Source organism: Bidens hawaiensis, unplaced genomic scaffold (genome assembly GCF_021521415.1).
Source record: "Bidens hawaiensis isolate Kalapana, Puna unplaced genomic scaffold, B.hawaiensis_p1.1 tig00006634_1, whole genome shotgun sequence".
Classification (NCBI taxonomy): Eukaryota; Viridiplantae; Streptophyta; class Magnoliopsida; order Asterales; family Asteraceae; genus Bidens; species Bidens hawaiensis.
Genome location: NW_027491448.1, coordinates 689,378 through 712,188, shown reverse-complemented (window position 1 = coordinate 712,188; position 22,811 = coordinate 689,378). Strand labels below are relative to the sequence as shown.

Here is a 22,811-nt window from a genome sequence, read left to right as displayed (position 1 = left end):
CGAAAAGCCGAAATGAAAAGAAAAAAACTAAAACCTAAATGAAACCAAAAACCGAAACCAAATCAAATCTAAACAACCGAATAAAGTGAAATTAACTGAAATGAGACTAAAAAAAATGAAAACGAACTGAAACAAAAAGCAAATAAACTTAAACCAAACCAAAATGAAACTTAAAAACACAAACCAAAACTGAAACAAAACTAACAACGAAAAAAATCTAACCGAAACGAACTAAAAAAAAAAAAAAATCTTAAATTGAAACAAAATGAAAACCAGGAAAAATCAAAACCGAAATGACGCAAAAAAAGATAAAACCAAAGATGAACTAAAAAATGAATATTCTTCAATTAAACAAAACTCATCTTATATAAAGTGAAAAACAGTTTGAGCATTAGATCGAGCAGGTGGAGTGCATTGCATAACATTGTATAAAGTAGTACACATGAATAACCTGCGAAAATTATAAATTCACGGAAAAAATTGATTCAATCAAACAAACCTAATTGGTTAAATCATAACTAATCACACAAATAACGAAAAAACCTAATTAAGCCACTGCATGATTCTATCAGATAATCTATTTACAAATCTGTACCTAAAATCAAAAGCACAAAAACAAAAAAACTGAAACAGGAGGCTAATAGTACATACAATTCAAGTAGTTGATGATTCGAATTGAAGATCGGAAAGGAGAAAAAGGTCTGCGAAATCGATTGATTAGATGAATGTGATGCGCCGTTGTTTTTTCCTTAGGTTTAGGAATAAGAAAACGGTTATGGATGTTATTATGTCAAAAACGAAGATGTTTTTTGAATTATTTTATTACTTAGAAATTACATGAGACCTTGTTATTTATGGAAAATAGAAATTTCATCCAATAGAAAAAGGTCATGTTAAAAAGATGTTGTTTTAATATATTAAGTAGATACTAATTAGTAATATTAATACTTTTATTAATTATCATTCTTTAGAAAGAAAAATAATTAAAGGCATGGCTAAACACACCCTAACCTCATTTTCATACCATCTTCATGAAAACAATAAATAATATATATATATATATATATATATATGGGATGGTTTAGTGGAGAAGTAATATTAATGTGAGAAGTTAATCATGACCCTTGATTGTGTTTGATCTACGGCCATTAATTAAAATAGCAAAAGTGTAAATTTTATGTTTTATATTTATTTTATTTTAAAACAAAGGGTAGTTTAGTATTTTATAGTGTACGAGTTATTTTATGAACTCTCTGGTTTAGATTCCCAATTTTTTTTGCCTAATTTGTATACTTACTTAATTGTGTTAAAAAAAATTTTTTAAGTGTATGAATTAGTTGTTTCAAAATTTGTTTTTTACGAACATAATGGCAAATTTTGCTTAATTGATTTGAATTATTCAATGCTTTAAATAATTTTATATAATCCTACATATATGGGTACACATGTATTGGGGTTTTGTTGTATATAGATACTATCCTATATGAACCATATAAAGCTTTACACTTAATTGGTAAAGATGTGTGTGGGAAACCTCATAAACATTTATGTAGGATTTAAGACATGTGTTGTGATTGTTAATGAAAATCTCAAAGAAATTTTCAACACATTACAAATGTGTATATTGTAACTGGATTTATTAACCTACACATAAAAAACATTTTTTTTCCTACACAACCACCCTCATACACATATTTTATAGCATTCTACATAGTCATTGAAAAAAAACTAATAACTCCATTTGGATTTAGCAACCAAAATATGTAAAGAAAGTTTTAAGTTGTATAGGCTACCAAAAGTTTATATAGGTGTATTGTAATATAGTTCACCAAATACATATTTATTGTGTAGGTTCTTAAAAGTTAGTGTAGGTATATATAAATTTGGTTATTCAAATACATATAAATTATGTAAGTTGTTAAAAGTTTTGTAGGTATATATAATATGTTATTTAATGATTGATTTCATGTGTGGTTGTTTCACTAGGTTAACGACCCGTGTATTACACGGGCTAAAAAATGATATAATGTCAATAAAAAAATATTTACATATTTTATAACCATTTAAAAAAATCCATAATGCCAAATAATTTAGTAAGGTATAACAATTTCTCATAAATTAAATTATATATTATACTAATTATAATAGTGTCGAATGATTTAAACATAAATTGTTCATAAAGGAAATAATTCAATGGAAAAAGTTTTCATCGGGTTTGAAAATATCGGTTGTTTCAACAAACTATTTTGAACCATATATAAACCAGAACTGCTCGTTCAAATTAACATAAAACTAAAAATGCATAAATAATGAATTTGACTTTTAAGTTAGATAATACTATCATTTAAAATAACCCGTTTTGACTCAAACTCATTCTGATCATAACTCTTTTTTACCCGCCCATTTTGGCCTTAACTAATTTTATACTTTTTTAAAACAACTTGTTTTGACCCGAACTTATTTTACTCTAAAAACATATTGATCTAAACTTGTTTTAAACCAAACACGAACCCCGATCCGACTGTTTAAATTAATATAAAACTAAGAATACATGGATAATGAATTTTATTTTTAAGTTAGAAAATACTATGATTTAAAACAACACGATTCAACCCGAGTTTATTCGAATCATAATCCTTTTTGACACGCATGTTTTGACCAAACCAATTTGATATTCTTTTAAAACAACCTGTTTCGAACCGAACACTTTCCATTCATCACCTGTTTCAACCCGAACTAACTTTACTAAAAAACTATTGACCTAAACTAAATATGAGCCTGATCCGCCTCTTTTTAATTAACATAAAAACTAAGATGACATGAATAATAAATTTATCTTTGTTTCTATATATAAACTTTTATGTAACATTATAGCTTTTGCATTTGTTTTTAAGAGTCATATAAAATAAGAGGTTGAATCTTACACACACACACATAAAAACCACGACCATCTTTTTGTTGAAATTAGTCAAGCTTGCTCACTAACATATAGAGAAACGACCTTAGTCACAACACCATTGGTTATGTTGTTTACCGACTATGAGCGGATTTGTTTTGTCCATTATGGGTTAATCACAATTGCTAAAAAAACAATCTTTGAGATAACCATAAAAATAGTATAAGGACAAATTATTTGTGAAATATTATGAACTGTTTGATAACAAACCGTATTCTTGAACCTAAAATATATCAAACTGCTATAACTTCTTTTCAACTATGCTCCAATTTTGATTCCCAAATATAGTCAACTTGTACCAGACACTTTTGACCCGCAAATCTGTAATATCCTTGCTAAAAAATTTAAACCAATTAATCAAGCTGTTGAAACCAGTCATTCTTTCCGAGGTAATAACTTAATTGAGTTAATTAGAAATTGTTAACAATATAATTTTAAAAAAATAATAATTGATTTAATTGAGGTAATTAATAATATTAAATAGTAATAAATGCATTAATTGTTATATCATTTAACATAAAAAATAATTAAATTGAATGAAAAATAGGGCATTTACATATATCCCTTCCTTAAGTTCACTTATTACATATTTACCCATCTCCTAAAATCAATTACATATATCCCCTTCCTAAACCATATATATTACATATTTACCCATTTCATTAAAATTAACTAATCAAATGACCATTTTACCCTTAATGAACTAATTAAACAACTATTTACATATGTCCCCTTTCGAATAGCATCAATTACATATCTCCCCTATTTAAACCCAAACGAGTCGGTGTTGAGGCGAACATATTATAGCTAATAAATTCAATTGGAGTCGATTTTTTTGATCGTTAACACGAATGAGGTCCAAACATTTCGTTTCTTGTGACCATTTGAAGAAACATATTGGCTATACCGGCGTGTCGAGCAAAAAACAAGCAGATTACCTACCGGCAGAAGAAGATCGAAGAAAGAAATTGGCCTTTCAGTTTTTCCAGCAACCTTTCAGTTTTTCTATTAGATTATTTTTTAATGGTATTGTAAATTGAACAGGGGTAGAGGGGTAATTTGCTTGGAAAAGGGGAAATATGTAATTGATGTTTAGGGTTGGGGAAATATGTAAATTAGTAGGTTTAGTAAGGGGAAATACGTAAAAACTCCTTAAAAAATTAGTTAATTAGGTGGAATATGTATAAATGGAAATTGATTAGTTGGCGTCCCATGTGGAATATGTATTGCTTTAATATATTAGTTAGATGCAGGTGAATGTTTTTACGTCGGCTGTTTTTTAGTTATTACACTTTGTCAATCTTATAATTGTTTGCGCGATGAAATACATATTTATATTTAGTACATGGTAGTTACAAAATTATAAAGAAAAAAAATCTTCACAAACGTGTATAAATGGATGTGGATTTTAAATATTATTATAATATTAAGCTTCATTAAAACACACATATAAAATGGATGTGCAATTTTAATGTGTTTACTGTTTTGAAAAGAAAAGGTTGGTTTTGACATATGCTTATATTAATCGATATAATTGTAACCATATTTAATTTTGAATTTAATGTATAAATAATATAAAACCATTTTGATTTTTTTATTTAACTAATATTAAATTAATATTAAAACAAAAATAAAAACATAATCTGATATAAATTACCACGCATGAAAACAAAATAGTGTTAATGTTTTTTTTTCCTATTTTCGTACTTAGTTAACAACTAGATAAATTAATAATAAAAATAAAATTGAAACTTTCAATTAAAAACATTAATAGTTACCATATATAAAAATTACCACATTTACCATTATGTCCCTGTATTTAATTAAATGGAAAGAGGAAAAGAAAAAAAACTGATTGATTGGAATTATTTTTACACTAATATGACTTCTCACATGAACTTAACCATATATATATATATAGAATAGGGTTCAAATATGAATAAGGAGTTTCCTAGGAATGGTAAGAACCAATAGATTTTTGACATGTGTCATTATAACCTACGGTGAAAGAATAATTCTAGGAAACTATGTCGGTCATAATGGTGAAAGAGTAATTCTAGGAAACTATGTCGGTTTTTGGTAATTTTAAATCTCAACCATTAATTAATATGATCCAATGGCTATGATTTATTTCTAGTTTTCTTAGAAAACTATTTCTTTTTAGTAAAAGACAATAAGTTTAAAAAAAAAAGAAAAAGAAAAAGAAAAGGAGGTGAAATACGTTAACACAACTCATATTAAAATACAAATTAAATAACACCATTTAATGGGGATGACATATGATTTTACTCTCTCCATTTTGAATTATTGGGGTTACACTATATGAAAGTTTTTAACACCTCCAATTACAGTGACAGACTCTTCGTTCTGAGCAGTTTCCCCAACCTTCAGATCCACGATGCCAAGCCTTACACCATTCATCACATTTGGCATCAGTACAAAAAGGGTCAACAGTAACATAATTATTGCATACCTCTTTATGTATCTTCATCTTATCCTCACTGCTTGCACTTAATCTCAGCACCTGACACCAATAACACATTCCAAAATTCATATATTTTAAAAAAGAACTTATAATAAAGTTAAAAACGACAATTAATCCATACAAACTTTTGAATGAAATATATATTCACCTGTTTGTGCCAATACTATGATAACTAGTAAAAAGGATAAAACTATGCTATTAATAAGCTTCATGCTTGTATTTTGTTACTCTATATTGTAGTTGAAAAGCTTTGATTACATAGTTAGGTTTTTATAGGAGTTATAACAATAATAGGAATTAATTGTATGGATATGCATGTATGTACACAATATCTTTTATATCTAGTTAATTAAACATAAATATCTTTTCATTTAATATATATACAACATATATTTAATGAAAACTCAAGTGAGTTAAAGAAACAGCTAAACCGACATGTGATTCATATGATGGTCACATCAACCCATTCTTCTTAACCCTTCAAAAGATAATTTTGTGACAAGTATAAATCAAAAACAAGTAAAATAACTAAAATGTTTCCTTCGTCTTCCTCGTTCATTAAAAAAAAACTCGGTTTCGTCTTGGTTTAGGTTTGTTTTTTCATTTTTTTTTCGCTTCGGTTTTGCTTTTTTTCATTTTGGTCGGTTTCGGCATATGCTCGGTTTCAATGTTTGGGTTTTGATTTCTTGATTTCTATTTGGTTCTGTGGGTTTTGTTTGAAATAAAATTCGATAAAGCTTGTTTTAGTCCATTCTAACCCATAAATAAACTCATTCTAACCTATAACCAAAAGTCACTACCATTTTCTCAACCCATCTTGACCTTTTTGCAAAATTTTTTTGATCCATCATAACCCATCTCAATTTTAAAAGTTATCTAAATTGATCCAAAACAACCTATTTGGGTTTCTTTTGCCACCCTTAATTTTGTCCATTAACCTTTTGAAACAAGTATCTCTTTATTCTTGATTTCTTAATTTCTATTCGATATTTGAAAAAAAATAAAAAAAATTGAAAGAGTTCTACCACCTATAACATGGCTTTTTTTTATTATTTGAAAAAAAATAAAAAAAAATTGAAACAAGTATCTCTTTATTCTTGATTTCTTAACGCCCATCACACAATTCATATTCTGGATTTTTTTTATTAGGGGTGTTTGGGATTCCTTATTTTACTTTCCTATAAATTTTCATTAAGTTAATAAGTTATAAAAGTATAACTTATGGAATTTTTCCTCTCACAATATAAGTAATACCAAACATCTTATTACTTCTCAAAAAGTTAATAAGCTATAAGTTGGTGAAAATAAGCAAATCCTAAACGCCCCCTTAATACAATCTTAATATATTAATTTTATAGTCAACACTTTGTTTTTTTTTTCGTCAATTTTTGTTTTTCTGTATTTTCATAACATGTCATTTTGTGTAAGTTATTTATTTGTGTAAGTTATTATACTTATTATTAATTTGTGAAAGTTACATTAATAGTCACTAACTTAACAGCATTAGTAGTTTTAGTGTTATTATTATTATTATTATTATTATAAACGAACCTTTATAAATGACAATAATACTAATTATTAATTTGTGAAAGTTCCACGACGTATTTTGGGTGCCTGAACACAAAAAGGGGTGTTTAAAGATAGGAGACCTCACTTCATAAAATTGTTTTTCTGTTGGTCGTTAAAAAAAATTACATATGTCATAATTGTTGACTTTTTTAAAAATAAGTATATTGGTTTTTAATGATCCTAACTATTGCATTTTGGTTACTATTGGTCTCAACTAATGAACTGGCTACTAATGGTCCCAACTTTTAAAATATTTGTTCCTAACGGTCCGCGACTAACAGAATCCTAACGTCGTTAGTTTCAGGTCACCGGAAAAATGGTTTAGGCCGGAAAACTCAACTTTTTTCGTCCCAAACATCTTGGTAACTTCATATCGGACTTTTAGGAACATTTTTCTAGTAAAAACCCCAAATGTTGAGGTCGTCGGAAACCTTAGAACCATCGTCAGAATCGGTTGATGGTGCTCAAGTGGTGGTAGTTGGTTAGCAGTGAGTCAATTGGCGGTGGTTGCAGTGTTCAGGTGGTGTTTTCCGGCAACAAATTTGAATTTTCCGGCCCAAAACGTTTTTCCGACGACCTGAAACTAACGGCGTTAGGATTCTGTTAGTCGCGGACCATTAGGAACAAATACTTTAAAAGTTGGGACTATCAGTAGCCAATTCATCAGTTGGGACCAGCCGTGACCAAAAATATGGATCCACATTTCGGAGGATACTTAAAAATAATTTTATTCATTAATTAGTGAAGTGAATTAAAAACCTAATTATAAAACTAGCATCTAACGTGAAAGTAAAAACAACCATTATTATGAGTAGACTTTCTATTTTATAATCAAAACATACATAAGAAACTAAAATTCAAGACATCCAAGGAAAATAAAGTAAAAAAAAAAACAGCAAGTTGGATTTTCACTTAATTTATGGGGTGTCGCTTGTCGAAACGCTTATAATAACAATAACAAAAAGAAGTCGATTACTCGGAACTGAAATCCAAGGCATCCAAAGAAAGTTTTGTATTAGTTGTGTTGCGGCGGTGCATTAACGTGAGTTTGATTGTTATGAGTTGAGTTTGTTAAGATACCAACACTAAATTTAAAAAATCAGTATGCTAACATCGAAAATAGTAGCGATACTCGTATAACTTATAATAAAAAAATTAACATATTAAAAAAACAAATACGATGCTGGCAACAATTATTTATATAAAACTAATATACTATAAAACAAAAATATGTCGTACCGTCACAGACTAAAAAAACAAATTAGTGAATGTTCAAAATTTCATCGACACTCGTATCGATGAAAATAGTAGTGGAACTCGTATAGCTTATGATAAAAGAGATTAATATGCTTAAAAAAACAAATACAATAAAAAATAATTTATTTAAAACAATGGTTATTTGGTCAATAAAGCCCGTGTGTTGAGAATATTAAAAAAAAACAAATACGGTATTGGCAACAATTATTTTTATAAAACTAATATACTATAAAACAAAAATATGTCGAACCAGCACAAAACACAAAAAAACAAATCAGCGAACGTTCAAATTTTCATCGACACTCATATACGATGAAAAATAGTAGTGGGACTCTTATAGATAATGATAAAAGAGATTAATATGATTAAAAAACAAATACAATAAAAAAATAATTTAATTTAAAACGGTGTTTATTTGGTCATTAAAGCCCGTGTGTTGCGACGGTGAGTCGATGTGAATTCGGTCGGTGTGGATTAGGTTCATTATAGTACCGGAACTAAAAGAAAATTCGTATAGCTTATGATACAAACAAAAACATATTTAAAACAACGTTTATTCGGTCTATGAGCATGCCGTCACAAACTCAGTCAGGTTCAGTGATGTTCTTTATGGTACCAAAACTAAAAAATTAATAAATAAAAATATACATATTTAAAGCAATAAAAAACTTTAAAAGAATCATAAATGAAAAAGAAAACACATAAAAAATCAAAAAGTTATTTGAAGAGCTTAGTTATATTCGTTACGATACTGAAATTAAAAAAAAACAAAAACTATGCATATTTAAAGCAAGAAAAAAACCTTAAAATAATCAAAAATGCAAGAAAAACAATAAAAAAAAATAATAATAAAAAACCTTTGCTTTGGGAAGTAAGGACCGAGTGAAAAATGAAAAACGTCCGCTAACGCCCACGGGAGAAGATCTTTTTTAGATCAGCAACGAATGTCTTGTATCTATGAAGAAAGATTTATCCCTGGGTTAAGACCCAATACAATCAAAAAGCTTTTTACGACTCCGCGTTGTGCCGGATCATGCCACTTATTTTCTCAAAATGTTACATATAACAATCTACAAAACAAGAAATTATTTTGATTCAAACTATCTCTTTCTCGACTTGACTACTTGAATCGTATATTTTGAATATCAACTAATAAAATTCTATTCCTTGTTATTTTTTCTTTTCCGAGATTCACAATTAGTAGTCGATTCGATAAATCTATGAAGGTTTCGAAATGAAATAAGTTATTTATTTTATTATTAATCACATATTTCTTATATAGCCAGAGCGGCCTTCACAAATTGCAAATACTAATTTGTTAAGAATTAATCGGATTGAAGATATAGCGTCGTCATTTGCTGGAATCGAAATATCTGCGACATCAGGGTCACAATTTGTATCGATTAAACAAATTGTTGGAATTCCCAATATGATACATTCTTGAAGGGCCGTATTTTCTTCGTGCTGATCAACGATGATTACAATCTTTGGTAACCCTGTCATATATTTAATCCCGCACAGATATGTTTGCAAATGAGAGATAAAGTAGAGATAAAGACGCTTTGATATCTTCTTAACCCGAAATGGCTAGGGAGAGCAAAGGCTTCTTTTTTAGGGTACTTCCGGGAGCAGATCAAGTGGAGACGCAGTGGGGCTTGTAGCTCAGAGGATTAGAGCACGTGGCTATGAACCACGGTGTCGGGGGTTCGAATCCCTTCTCGCCCACAACCGGCCAAAAGAGAAGGGCCTTTCCCTTTGGGGGTAGGAAAATCATTATCGGGATAGCGGGCTATAGAGCTCGAGTGCGGGTCTTTTGTTGAAATGGAATGGACTCTTTATTTATTATTTATCGTAAATGAGTGAAGCATTATACATAATATGCGTATGCCCCCCCCATCAGCGTATATTTTTGTTTTAAGCGTCCGTAACTATTCCTCAGCCAAGATGTGGCAGAATAGCAGAGCAAGTACAAGTATTAGTAGTATAACAAAAACGTGTTCCTTGTCATTAATATGTTTGCTCGCAGCAATTGTGGTCTCTCGGTAGAATTGATGACTGCATCTGTGATGCCCTGCTAGTACTAGTACATATGAGAATTCTTAATTGGATAGTTGTAAATAGCCTCAGGGCAGAGATATGGAACAAAGGAGTATCCTGGACCTACACCGGGGTGTTGACGGTGATTTTCAAATCTCCTTAAGTCTGCATGTTTCTAATGTTTCAAATATAAGTGCTTAAAGTCTTAAAAACCATTTCTAATTTACGAAACCTTCTTTTTAACCTAATTTATTTCCAGCCACCACCACCTAGTGACCACCATCGGCTCTTACCACCAGCCCATCCACTTTCCTTCCTCCCAAAATCAAACAGCCATCCCCTTCCTCCAAGGCTTCAACAGTTCCATAAAAATAAAAAAATAAAAAAATAGAAAAGGAAAAGGAAAACTAGAGAGAGAGAGATGGGAATGACTCGTCTAACCCCCATCACGCGTGAACGGAGGGGAGGGGGGTCATGCAACTCACGTGTAACATCCCCAAAGTTTTGGTCCAAATTTGACAAACCTATAAAAATGAAGGACAAAAAATATTTATGGTATAAGTAATGGGAAAAATAAGATTAAAAAAATAAAAGCATCTTATGTTAAGAAAATAAAGAAGGAAACTCTATCCCATATGGAAGGAAGGAGAAAAATGGAAGCACTTTATAAGGAAGGAAATTCCCATAGTTATATTCATATGTGGCTAACCACTTTAAGTGGTCCTAGCGGAGGGTGCGAAGCACCCGACGCGCACGGGCTCGGGCACGGGCGATGGGCGCAATGTGGTGCTTTGATGGGCACTTCGCACGCTCGCGAGCCGCATTAGTATTTTTGAACAATGGAAGTGAGACCAAGACGTGACGAGCTACCAAAGTCTAGGGACTAAAAATAGAAAATCTGAAATCTTATTCCTTCGCACAACGCGAAAAATTGGATAACTACTTCGCGCGACGCAAAGTAGCGATGAAGTAATCGCACCGTTGAACGACACGTGGCAACACGTCATAGGACATGTGTCATCAAGTGGTGACACGTGGCAAGCCTACATGGTGTGCCATTATCTATCATATCTGATCGAGACAGTAGATTTACGTCTCATTTATGGAATAGTTTCCAACAAGCATTAGGAACTCAGTTGAATCTTAGTGCTGCTTATCATCCTCAAATTGATGGGCAAAGTGAAAAAACAATTCAAATGCTTGAAGATATGCTCCGAGCTTGTTGTAACATTTTGGATTTTCTAAACCCGTATTTGTTTACGTTTAATTTGATCGGAAAGATTTTAGATCTTTAATATTAATCAAAAACAAATATTTATAAGTAATTAAGTTTCCTAATGTTCACCTTAAGTCCTCCATATTTTGTATATTGGTTAATTCTTAAGTATAACATAAAAAGTCCATTTAATGACCTAAAACTAATCCACAAGGACCAAATGTGACAACTTGTGAAAGTTACCCCTCCTACCCGCCGGAGCGACGCGCAATGTGCCGCCCTAGGCTGGCCGCGCAGCGTGGTGGCCCCTCTGCATAGAATCTCTTGATCAATTTCGTTTTATAGCTCGTTTTTGGTATAAAATCATATATATTAGGCATATTAGAGTGAATTAAGGTCCAAGGAATCATATTATAACTAAAATACAAGTCCTTATTAGTTTCTTACTGATCAAGATCATATATTTCAACTTATTTCATTGATTTGGTCATTAATAACATATTTTGTTACTTAAACGAGTAGATCTTCCAAATATAGTTCGGTTTTGCTATTCTTATATAAACAACATCATAATTCTCCTGCCACAAACTTCCTCATACCCTAATACCCTAATCCTAGCCGTCACCTAACTCAGATCATCCCCAAATCCTTCGGTTTTCGCGTTATGTTGAAGATACAAGTTAAGACGGTGGACTTTGCTTGCTTTAGGATCTTTGACTCTTCGTTTCTCTTGATCCTTTCACTTTCCGGGTAAGTTGTAAACATAGAAATCGTTCATTAACATTCCCTAGTCAATAACCTTCAATCAATTTCAGTGGTTGAAGGGTGTTGACTGGTCAATTCGTTTAAAACTCGTTAAAGGGCAAAACAGTCAACAAGTTTGACTTAACGTTTTCTCATGCTTCTGATCGGATTCAACGTTCAGTCCAGAAGACTTTTATTCTCTTAACGAAATTTTAAAGCTACTGACCAAAACCTGACTTCCGACTCGCTGTTCGGATTCTGGTCCGTACCAGCTCACTTAAATCCTAAATATGACATAACTTGAGTTCCGAACGTCCGTTTGGGTTGATTTCAGCGGCAACAAGTTCGTTTTACTTATATTATCATAAACCAAAATTCCAGATTCTGAATTATTTATATCGTTTGACGTGTAGTGGACGACTCGCTTATTCGTTAGCTCGTTAATCGCACTTATTAATCGCTTGTCATTAATCTAAGGTGAGTTTTATCATTTCCCTATTTTACTCAATTTTCACAACGTTTTGGGGACTTATGCGTATATCATACTATATATATATATATATATATATATATATATATATATATATATATATATATATATATATATATATATATATATATATATATATATATATATATATAGGATCAGGATCATGTGAGAACTTTTTGGGAATTGAGAACTATGAGAACCATTTTAGACCACAAAAAACACAAAAATAAAAAAATCATAAAACAAAAAATAACACAAAAATAAAAAAAGTAAAAAAACTAAAGTTCTTATTTATCATCCCGGTTTCTTAAAAAAAACTTAAAAAAAAATTCTCGGTTTAGCTAAATTATACATATACATATATGTATGATATTTACATATATGTACACACATGTTTTTTTTCCAATACACATATGTATAATTTAAGGTAAATGATAATGTACATATGTATACATTACGTAACTAGAGATTAAATGAAAGTATACATATGTGTATATGTATAATACGAATTAAAAAGAATCATTTTTTTATTATACATATATGTATAATATGTACACACATGTTTTTTCTTATACACATATGTATAATTTAAGGTAAATGATAATGTACATATGTGTACATTATGTAACTAGAGATTAAATGAAATTATATATATGTGTATAAGTATAATACGAATAAAAAAGAAAAAAAAATTCGGTTTTTTTAATGAAACCGGAATGAAATATAAGAATTTTGGTTTTTTTACTTTTTTAAAATTTTCGGTATTTTTTGTTTTATAATTTTTTTAAATATTTTTTAGAGGTTTTTTTAGTGGTCCAAAATGGTTCTCAATTTGCCAATGGCTCTCTTAGGATCCTTACCCTATATATATATATATATATATATATATATATATATATATATATCAAAAATAGCAAACGTGTAATTGTTAGTGATTAATCAAATATACTTGTTATGTGTTTACTTGTTTATGTGCGCATACGTTTGGCATATCCCCCTGTGGAGGGTTCTCATTGACCAAGCCGGATTCGCTTGTCATCGGTCTTGTTATTATTTGCTCATGGTTGATTTACAGGCGCCTGATTCGCTTGGCAATGGTTTAATCGACAACTTGTGTAACATCCCAACCCTGAACAGGCTGACGTGTCATTATTACAGATATCATAAGCCAAAAGCAATCTGAATTACAACGAAATTCAAAGTAACCTAAGCCATATTAAAGAAATTAAACCAAAATGAATTAAGTTTCAAAATCTTTATTACTCTCTCTCATCACTAATTCCCCTGATTTCCCATATTACCGGTGAACAAATAAGAAAAACACAGACAAAGAAAACACAGCTGAGCCAAAAATTGCCAAGTAACGGAAAATATGACGATAAAACGAATAAACATAAGCATAAGCAAACTAATAACAAAATCTATCTTGCCAAAATAAGTATGACCGAAATCTGATACTTTTAGAACAAATGACAATATAATACCCGAACAAAAACCGATACAAAACATATTACTAAACATATAACGGTGACTGACTTACACGACAAGTGATGTTGCTAAAATAAGTCGCGTAATTAAAGGAGTACCCAGAGCGAAAACATATAACATATGACATATAACTTGTAACATATAACGTGTGACATATAACGTGTAACATATAACTGAACTAGGATCGATTCATACGCCCCTAAACGGCCATAGTACTACCAAAGTACTAGTTAGAGACGTCGTAAACTTTTAAAACACACTGTCACGAAAAGTGTTGTGCTCGGGTAACAGAGTACTAAACCTGAAAGGTAATATAACTGCCTAGAATATAACATATTAATAGAAATTCATATTATTATCCATAGGAACATGCAATAATGAGTACGGGTTTATAAAATCTATTGCATGCTACAAAACTCTTTAACCAAAACTAGTAACCAAAACAAATAGTTGAACAAAACTAAATAAAAAGTGGACGACGTATAAAATGTCCAAAGACCAAATGGGTCGTATCGATAGAGACAACTTGGTGATACTAAAATATTAAATACCGAAAGTCCGTACTACAAAGTAACGGATTAGAATTTGCACTATGAGTATACGAAAACGGAAACCGTACTACGGAGTAACGGAATACAATTAATACTATGAGTGAAAGAAACCAGAAACCGTACCACAAAGTAATGGAATATAAATAATACTAAGAGGAAACAAAACAGAAACCGTACCTTAACTGGCAAGCAAAAGTGGCACAATAAAATGTGTTCTCAACTATTACGAGAACCTACAACTCAATAGCCGAATAAACCCGTACGTATCGAAAAGCGGGGGCGATAGGAGTAGACGGATGCGTGACGATGGCTGCCTGCCCGGATGTGACTCTAATCGTGGGATTTGAATGATTGTGACGATGATCACAGAAGGTTTCAATCGTCGGTTGTGACCGGATGGTGAACCAGGGCCTTGAGAAAGCTTAGTGATAAAGAAATTGGGAGTTCTTAGGGTCATTAATAATTAAACTGATCAACTATATATAACGTGAAATATATGTATTGAAATCCTATCTCTTCCGGTAGTTTGTGTGTAGAAGATTTGGATTGAGGATTTTTAAACTTTTTTATTGATCGTGATTCTTTATCTTTTTATTTTTATTTTTATTTATTTTTTATTATTAGACACATCTTTTGTTTCTATGTATATTTTATTCAAATTATTAATTATTTACATCTAAGAGATCTAACGAAATGCTAATTATATTCAAATTCAACTTCTATTAATCTGTAACTATTTTAATTATATTTATTAAAAAAAATTTGGGTTATTATAACTTATTTGCTCATGGTTTGATTTCATTACCGCAATTATTACGTTTTACTTATTTCTTTTATTTATTATATTAACATTATTTAATTGCAAAACTGGTGATAAACTCACTAAACATGTGTTGTTGACAAACTCTGTTTTCTACGCATATGCAGGTTGCTTGAAGTTGAAGTATAGACACTTAGAAAGACCTAAGGGTTATAATGAAGACAAACATGGATTTAAACTTATTATATTTATTTACTTGAGTAGCTTTGTTGTATTTGGATATTGTTTGTATTCTTTGAATAAAATAATTAATTAGATATTGTCACTTATATTCATGATAGTATCTTCGAGCTACGAGCAATTTGATCACGCCCCGGTATTTTCGCCTTAGGTTGGGGTGTGACACTTGTGTGATCGATTTAGGAGGAAGTTGGGATGATCACCTTCATTTGATGGAATTCTCGTATAACAATAGTTATCACACGAGTATTCAGGCCGCACCATTTGAAGCATTGTATGGACGAAAATGTAGAACGTCTGTATGCTGGTCTGAAATTGGAGATAACCAAATATCTGGACCCGAGATAGTCCAAGAAACAACGGATAAAGTATTAAAAATCCGTGAGCGACTTAAGACGGCAAAAGATCGACAAAAGAATTATGCAGATGTTTGCCGTAAACCGTTGGAATTCCAAGTAGGCGATAAGGTATTATTAAAAGTATCACCATGGAAAGGGGTCGTACAATTCGACAAAAAGGGAAAGTTGAGTCCTCGTTTTGTGGGACCATTTGAGGTATTAACACGAATCAGTATTGTCGCTTATTGCTAATAAAAGAGAGAAAAAGAAGATTAAAATTCAAGTTAAAAATTATCATCGTTTTAACATTTTTAGACACCTCTATCCGCATGAATCTGGTAATTAGGTTATGTGCCATGTTGGTTCCTGAATTGTGGTGTCTATTACCTATTACTTCAAGGCAAGGGTTCTCTATTATTATAGCAATTTCGCCCCCTTCAGTCATTCGACTTGCATGCCACGGGTTTTGACGAATTGCCTCCCAAGATACAATTAAACGTGTGTAGAATCGTTAAATTTCTCTTGCACGTGCCACTAACCTAGTTTAATCTACAATTGCTTTAGTAATCAATTGATCAATCAAAGTTTTGAATACGGGTCAAATCTCTGATGTTGTGTCAATTGGGCTTATTGATTTTGAAATTTAACTTTCAACTGTACCTATTTTGAATTAAACAGGTTAAGAGTTTTTTATAATGTTTGGAAAATTTATCATAGTACGTTAAGATTGTGTGTTGTCGTTGAAGCCGAGTTCCAAATTAATCCAATAATATTGTGCAATGCAGCTGACTGGATGTTGACTGGGCACTCGCTTAAGCCGTCTGAGCCTGTTGTGGTTCAAGCGAATGGTAGCTTTAGCGAATTTTCTGATTTTTTTAAATTTGAAACAAGAATATATATTAATAAATAATTTTTTATAACAAAGATAAAAATTACATACTAGTTTTATAAATAAAAAAAATTCAAACTTATATATTATATAAAAAAACCCAAATTATATACTACTTTTATACAAATTATAATAAACATAATGTTTGAATAAAACATAAAATAAAATAAAAATTTGACCCAAGTCCAATAATCTTTCAAACATAAAAAAGCTCCTCAAAAAAGTAAATAAATAAAGGAAAAAACCAAGCAATCAACTTCACCCACCGCGACCATGGTCACGTCAACTCACAAAACTCCGTTCGCGCCGCGGCTAGTGGGATGCCGTTGTGGCGTGCGCCACCCACATGGCTCGCATCACCCACTCGCGGCTCCACTACGCACGGTCTAAATGAAATTTTTACCTCAACTAGCTAGAGTTTCATGAATGTGGAGAGAGAGAGAGAGAGAGAGAGATTTACACGTAAAAAAAATACAGACAAAGACAATTATTATACTATTATAATTAAGAACTTTGGTGCCGCAAGTGGTCTATTGGGTCACTTGGCGGCACCGCATTGATCGGTGATTTTTGTTTTGTTTTTTTTTAGTTTGGTTACAATAATAAACATAATGGAAACCGAACAAACGTCAAAATTTTTTTTTTGTTTAGTTCCAGTACCATAACAAACCTGAAAGAAACTGACCGAATTCGCGCATACTCGCGGCCTTATATAAAGCCCATGACCGACAACACTTCGTTTTACCAATGCGCAAGTTTACCGACCCCCCCCCCCCCTAAAAAAATTGGTCGTTGGTCCAGCTCAATTTTGTTTTGTATTTTTTTTTCATTTTTTAGTTCCAGTACCGAAACACATGTAATCAAAACCAACTGAATTTATGCCAAGTTACTGCTTCAATGCTCGGGACCGACAACGCTTGGGTTTTACCACCGCCCGGGTTTGTCAACCAATAAACATCGGCTTAAACATTTTGTTTCTTATATAATGTTTTTATATGTTAATTTGACAAATTAATATTTTGGGTTTTAACGCTCAGATTTTACCAATGGTGTCTATATCGTAACCAACGCAGCCGGTATTGACCGGATTCGTGTTGACTCATCGTCATAACGCTCGGGTCTAACTAATATCTGAGTTTTAACGATGGGGTTTTGCTAACTGTCCCAGCGCATCGCGCCGGATAAAAAATCTAGTTTTACAATAAAACACATTTTTCTCTACTAGGTAGAGTTTCTTTTGTACTTAATTAGACTAGCTTTTTTACTGCAATCTTTGTATTATAGATGTCAATGTGATTGGGTGTTTTTTTCTTTTCTAATAAACCATTAGTAAATTAAATTTATAATAGAACTAAACCATAATATTTTGTAACATAAACTTAGAGGTGCAGAATTTGTAGGTAATTATCACTTTCTGTTTTAGGTTGAAGTTTATTTTTGCAGGTTAACTCCGAACTACCCTTTTTTTTCTAAATTTTAAATATAGGTAAAATAACTTTTATTAAAATTTTAAGCTAATGGTATTCAAAGTTTATGTAAGATTCGAATTATTTTAGAATTAGTTATGACGTCATCCGGTTCTAAATCCAGTCCAGCCTTTGATCCGCTAACACGGCCGATTTGATGTGCGATCTGGGTTTGAAAGCATTGGTTGGCAATTTATCTAATTTATCTATAACTAAGGGTTACTTGGGTTAAATTAAATTAGATTACAACCAGTCAGTTTACTCTTATTATGTTTATTAGCAATTAAAAAAAACGTAAATGATCAAAATTGTTATTGGATCGGATGAAAGTATAACGAAACACAAAAGAAATAAACTAAAACATACAATGTTATTTCTAGAAGTTTTCGGAAAAAACAAACTATACTATATATGCATGCTACTTCCGAACATTTTCTTTTTAAACACTGAGGCCCGTTTTTTTTCCCGGACTTTTTTTAAAGGATTTGGAATTGGAATTAGAATTGGAATGGAATGGAATGTTTGAGAATCTCTTTCATATGTTTGGTTGGTTAATATGTATTGAAATTGGAATCTTCTTCATTCTCGGGGGTTTTTTTTGAAGAACGAGGACAACGAAGGAAACATTTTAGTTTTTTTATATTTTTCGTTTTTGATTTATATTTTGAGTTATGATTTTTTTATTAATTTTTTTGAATTTTTTTGGAGGGGTTTTTATTTTCCATAACAATCCTTTAAAATAGGTGAGATTTTGAAATCCCATGAAATGTGGGATTTGATGGGATTTAGTTTTCATTCTCATTCTTTCATTTAATGAAATGAACATATCAATTCATGAGATTTAAAATCCCATTTCTTAGAATTCATTCCAAATCCTTGAAACGAACAGGACAAATATTGGAGGCGTTTTGAAAATACCTTCACATCAAATTTAACCCAAAACTAATAAATTTTAGTCACATATTCATTCAGCAAAAGGCCTTCACTTTTCCATTTTCCAATCTAGCTCTTCATGCTTATATTTTTATTTTATTTTATTAGGGGCAAGCATTTGTAGGAACAGTAAAGTTGATGTTGTATGAACTATGAAGCAGGGGGTAGAGAACTCATGGAAATAACCTCTCACCATTAGTAGAATTGCTAGGTAAATACATGCATTTGACCCGTTCTAACGCATGCAGAAGCCTCATACACGGTGTTTACTCTTTTTAGCCTTTTTTAATCTTTATCTTTATTTTATTTATTTATTTTTCGGATAGCAGGATTATTCAAATTTTAAAAGTTAATACATATGTTTATGAACTTATAACTTTTTTGAACTCAAAATATCAATAAGTTAATAAACTTAAAAAAAAAAAAGTTCATCGCTTTATCTACTTATAAACTTCCAATACAAGTGTCCAAAAAATAATAATCCAAATACCCCTAAATAGAGGTGCATCACAAAACTGGTTTTGGGCCATAAGCGGGTTGGCCCAATCCCATTCAATTTAAAAGCCAGATTTAATTAGATCCGATTTCTTGTAACTGATTTCGTGTTTTGAAACCGGTTATAAACCACGGAATCAGTTTCGATTTAAGAATCGGTTTATTAAACCGGTTTCATTATGCACCTCTGCCCCTAAGTGGACATCCTTTAATTTCAACTAACCATAATGTTTGACAATGTGCAAAGCCCATTAATCCAAGAATCCTTATGAACCCAATAAATTAAACTTAGAGACGGTGTATGGATTTGCTGATTGAATCACCTTATATTTATATTCATGATAACTAGAAAAATAATAAATTTATTGAAAAAAATATCTTTCCAGCACAAAATGTTACTGCTTTTAAGTTTTAAGTTCGAGTTACAAAATAAATTTTTATATATTAACCTTACTTCAATATTTTGAAGCTTTAAAGCATCAAATGAGTTATAGAATATATAGGTTATAACTGTTGAAAATCAATAGGCCGGATGACTCAAAAAAGAAAGTGATTACAATCTCTTTTTCATAAAGGCATACATGCATAGGCCTCGGCCCTAGCTAGGCCCATATCCACACCGTTTCTTATTTTATAAAAAGCCATGCATAAACAGTCTAAACCCTAAGCCCTCAAAGCAACCATCATCAAATGACTAATCCCAAGGTGTTCTTCGAAATCACAATCGCAGGCCAAATCACCGGAAAGATCATCATGGAGCTCTTCGCCGACACCACTCCACTCACCGCCTAAAACTTCCGCGCACTCTGCACCGGCGAAAAAGGCCAAAACTCCTGCGGCAAACCCTTGCACTTCAAAGGCTCCATCTTCCACCGTGTCATCCCTAACTTCATGTGCCAAGGTGGCGACTTTACTCAAGATAAAGGAACCGGGTCCGAGTCGATTTATGGCGGGAAGTTTGCATGTGAAAATTTTCTTTTGAAGCATTCGGGTCCGGGTATTTTGTCGATGGCGAATTCGGGGATGAATATGAATGGGTCGCAGTTTTGTATATTGATGGAGGAGAATACGTGGCTGGATGGGAAGCATGTGGTGTTTGGGCAGGTTGTTGATGGGATGGATGTGGTTAAGGAGATTGAGAAGGTTGGATCTCCTACTGGATGGACTTCCCTGCCGGTTGTTATTACTGATTGTGGTCAGGTTTTCTAGGTTTTATGTTTCCGTGTTGGTGATGAATTAAGGGTTTATGTTAGTTAAACTGTTAATAATAGGTTTGGTGTGTTGGTAATTTCATACTCCAAGTTATAAGTCGGTGAACTTGAAGTTCTAATATTGACAAGTAGGCCATGTTTAATTGTTTTGTAATTAAATAGGTAACTAGTAGGAGAGCCCGCACGTTACGGCGGAGACACGACGGGAATTCGGTTGGTAGTGTCTGGTTCATGATTCCCATGGTCGATTTTACATGGTCAAAGTGGCCCATTCAAAACATATGACTGATTTAAAATATGAAGAACTGAATTTTGACTTTTAAAAGCCAAACATTGACCATGCAAAACATATCATCCATAATCTAAACTATTAATTGAAATATAACTTAAGGGGCATTTATGTTTTTCAGTTTAGTTTGAATTTTGTTTCGAGTTACCAATATACCCTTATGGGTGTTACATGCTTGGCCCTCGTCATCATTATACAAACTGTATGCTTAGGTGGCTTTGGTAAAATCTTCAGATTGTGATTTAGCCACCAATTTTAATTGACAAGAAGCTCTAATTAATTGGCTCCATTTGTAAATGGGGTTTGAACTTCTAAACTCAATTGAAGATACGTTTTTAGATGCTGCAAAACATAAACAAAAACACTTGTGGGACATGATGTCCATCTTAGAACCCAAGAACAACAATAACAGGACCAAAATCTAAAATCAATATACTATCAAGAGGTAGTGTCTTTAAATTTCTTACCACACACATCTTGGATTGGTTTCAAAGAGCTAAGCTGCAAGGGTGTTTTGGGGATTTTGAATGGTATCTTGTAAACAACATTTATCAATAAAGTAGAAACAGATGAGCAAACATGCTAAACAAAATTTGAATGTGAAAACTAAACAAACACAAACACAAAGGGGGTATGTTCAAATATCCCGGGTTCTGAATGTTGTAATAACCACAAAACTGCTTAATATTGTCTCTTATATATAATTTGAGTATATTTTGCCGTTGACATGGCCATGACATTATTCAAGTGAAGCTTTGAGAAAAAAATCAAAAAAACACAGATTTGTAACAAATTTCCAAACCGCATTTAAAATTAAATCTTTAGTTTGTTTCCTTAATTACCATTGAGATCAAAAGCAACTGTAACGTATACCTTAGGACGAACATGTAATATAACAAATGTTTTTGTTCATTAACAAAATGGGAGTGTTGGTGTACGTGTTGCTAACATGACGATGGCATTAATCAAGTGTAGGTTCGAAATTAAAAAAACGGTCAGTGAGAGATTTCCAAAACTATATTTAACATTGAATCCGTGAGAGATTTCAAAACTATGTAACATTGAATATGTTGTTTGACTTTTTAAAGTCAAACTCTAAATATCTCAACATAATTATTCCACTTGTACAAACACTAATAAACAAAAATTCTAGAACATTAAATACGACAAATACAATCAAGTGTAGTTTTGAGATTACAAAAAACACAGATATTTCATGAATATATGTCGAATTCAACATGGGTCACACCTCCTATTAATCCCGCATATGTGCTTTCTCTATTGTGGTGTGTTCACAATTTCATACATGTCTCCTGCAAAAAAAAATAATAATAATCATTAATGTTGTAGTTTTTTGTTTTTTTAATTAGAGTAACACATTTTCATTTTTATCAATA

General features: G+C 31.6%; 1 pseudogene; it reads left to right on the top strand.

The window, feature by feature from the left end:
• Nucleotides 1–20,604: 20,604 nt before the first annotated feature.
• LOC143633207 (peptidyl-prolyl cis-trans isomerase 2-like) lies at nucleotides 20,605–21,123 on the top strand (annotated as a pseudogene).
• Nucleotides 21,124–22,811: the final 1,688 nt, after the last annotated feature.